The sequence below is a fragment of the Pollicipes pollicipes genome, unplaced genomic scaffold (genome assembly GCF_011947565.3).
Source record: "Pollicipes pollicipes isolate AB1234 unplaced genomic scaffold, Ppol_2.1 Scaffold_4881;HRSCAF=5763_pilon_pilon_pilon, whole genome shotgun sequence".
Classification (NCBI taxonomy): Eukaryota; Metazoa; Arthropoda; class Thecostraca; order Pollicipedomorpha; family Pollicipedidae; genus Pollicipes; species Pollicipes pollicipes.
In genome coordinates, this window is record NW_023596576.1 from 19,003,305 (window position 1) to 19,006,375 (window position 3,071).

The following is a 3,071-nucleotide window of genomic DNA, read 5'->3' on the forward strand; positions in this document are numbered from 1 at the left end:
AGCATGATGCCGTTGTTTTTGGTGCTTTCCTACCCGTTGCACGCGAACTCGCCGAGTGTCATGCCGTTGCATTGTGTCATCACAGATGACACTTGAAAACCTGCGACTTAAATTGATGGCAACGGCAAGCTATGACTGTCACATTCGACTTCAGCCGGAAAGCGTTTGCATGCATAAAATCAAAAGCGTTGTCGGCAGGGTCGGTGCCTATGACCATCCTGAGACCTTGCGCGACCCTCGTAGCGGCAGCGAACACCCTATCGTTCTAACGTTTAAACGCAGCTAAGCATCACAGAACGCAAAGTTGGGGGAGTCTGCCGACCAAATGATTTGTTTTGGCCTTGTTCAAATTTAGCCACCATCACCAAATTTCCGTGAAAAACTACTAAACAAAAGCTATTTGCATTGGGTAAATACGTTCTTTCCCAAACACAGCATTCGTAATACCACTTCATGCAAAATTTAAAATGTTGCGAGAAACTAGTTCTAGTCTGTGCTGAAAGCACAGTACAAGTTAAAGCCCAAATACAGATGACACGATATCATTCGTTTACCATGCAACCTGGGTGGGCGTTGCTCAGTCGGTTTTTTAATGAGATAAGATGGTACTAATTCCTGGTAAAACTAGTGCTGAACAAAACAAAAACAATCAGTAGTGGTACAGTGATGTTTTTTTTTCTCTCCGAGGAATAAGGATAATACAACCGTCTTATCTATGAACAACTTCCGTGGTTTTTCACTTGTCTAATTCCCCCGTCCTCGCGGTGTCCTGACTTGGTGGGCCTTGTGCTCTAAAGCCTTTGCTCACTACTTTATTTATGGTCGGCTGTAATTAAGGGCAGGGAGCACTGCCGTAGTTTTGCAAGCAATCTATATTGGAAGCTCACAGTTTTGACGGTATCATCGGCATTCAAACACCAACAAAATTCAAATGCTCAATGTTGCCTTTATGCCATTTTTTCCGGGTACAGCAACTGTTCATGATGGTAACGGGACAAGAAGTCAAAAGTCAAACTCAAAGGACAAAATTCAAATAAGATAAAGTCAAATAGTAAAAAGTCAAACAGGATAAAAATCAAATGCCTAAAAGGCAAACAGTTCAAAAGTCAAAAGAGCAAAAAGACAAATGGCAAAAAGCCAAAAAGGCAAAAGTCAAATGCAAAAAGTCAAATAAGCAAAAAGACAAAAAAGAAGAAAGCCAAATGGATTAAAACCAAACGGCAAAAATTCAAAAGGATAACAGGTCAAGTGGAAAAAGGTTTGATGGCTAAAAGTTAAAAATAAGAATAAAATGTAGCAAGTCAAAAGATACAGATCAAAAATAAAATGTCAGGGTGAAAGCCAAATGGGATGAAGACTACGGTAGTAATGTGCTTGACACTTGTCTCCCACTCCCCTTGTAGCCTTCCCCACGTTTATGCAGAAAGGGGAAAAGACAGGTGAAAGAAATCCAAGTCAAAACGAAAAAGGGCCCGAGAACCCTGAGGAAAGTAAACTAAAAAAACCCCTCTCGTCCAATGCGCGGGCATTTTCGGCTCAAATCCAGGGCACCCCACGTCCTCCGCACAGCCACGAGGTCTGTTCGTCTCATTTACGTTCAGGCTGGGCTTCCTTTATATGTCAGCATGACCCTTGCACGCCTACAGGGACTCGTTACTTGGAGGTGTAATCAGTAACGGCTCAACAGGGAAGGAGCAAGGGGCAGTTACCCACCTCCATATTTGGGCTAGCATATCCAAATTCGTGTTTCTGACCCTTTCTGCAACAAGTCGTAAATTTGACTGACGATTCTTCACTAAATGTGTCTACTTACAAAGCCCGTGGAACACCTAGAAGCTTACCCTATCCCAGTATCTGCCCATACAATTCTTAAAGCTTTATCATTTTATCGGACAGTTTGATAAAACCAGCCGAAGATTTGTAACAGCAGCGGTGGCTCTTTACGACTCAAACCAGTTCAATCACAAAACTGGTTGTTTACAAACAGCAAGGTCCGTTTACAAATATTAATAGGTACCTCATGTCTAACATTATTTGTTGTTTCTTTCAGTGGTCTCAGTAGCCCAACAAATGGGGTGATCTATGATCCATCTAGCTCCCCAAAACCTGCGATGACCGTGAAACGTGACATACACTTTCTCCAAATTTGAAAGGTATGGTGTTACATTTTCAGAGGAGTTGTAATGGAGAAGGGCGATAAAGTGACTCTGCGGGTTCCCTTGAGTTCTTCTCACCAAAGCTTAAGAAATCCATTAGATAGCCTCGCTTGGAAGTATTTGCTTTGAGACGGCTCCGTTTCGGCTAGAGTGTTCGAAACCACATAACAAAATTTCATAGTTCAAAATCCGTGGCACCACTCGTCGCAGAAACGTCCTTCTATGGCCATGGTTTGTTCTGGTTGAGGAGATTTAAAGCAGATAAAGTAAAAGACATCACATCACGAAAAAAGACACTTACCCGGGGGTGTAGCTTCCTATTCAATCGCTACAAGACATAACATCCCGAAAAACCATCGCGAATTAAGACACTTACCCAGGGGTGTGGTTCTCCCTTCAGTTGGGGGAGGGGGCTCCAGTGGCCCCCTCCCCCCCCGGGGCTTCATTCCCTAAACGTTGGGAAGAAAGTGGGCCAAATCTGCAGTGTAAAATATAAAAAACCTATTTGTTGGCCCATTTTGGGGTAGATTGGGTCCTTTTTCTCTGTTCAGCCCTCCCCCATCCATGTTGGGAAACTACACCTCTGCACTTCCATCACGCGAACGCGCCTTTTTACGATACAAAGCTGAGACCCGGCCTATGCTTCTTTTGCGGAGTTACAGGGCCAATGAATGGCTTATTTCAACCGGTTGAGCGGGATGGGCTCTTCAAACCCCCCTCCCCCCCCCCCCCCCCAGCTCAGCCCTCCCCGCGAACGCCTGACCAGAGGCCTTCGGTGTGCTTTGAAGCCCTGTCAAATCCAGGGAAGGGATATTTATAGCTCGTTCAGACGTTGCCCATTTTATGTTTATCCCCTTGGACTTTTTGCTGTTTGACGTTTTTTTTTCTTTTGAGTTTTATCCTTTTTAACTTGCA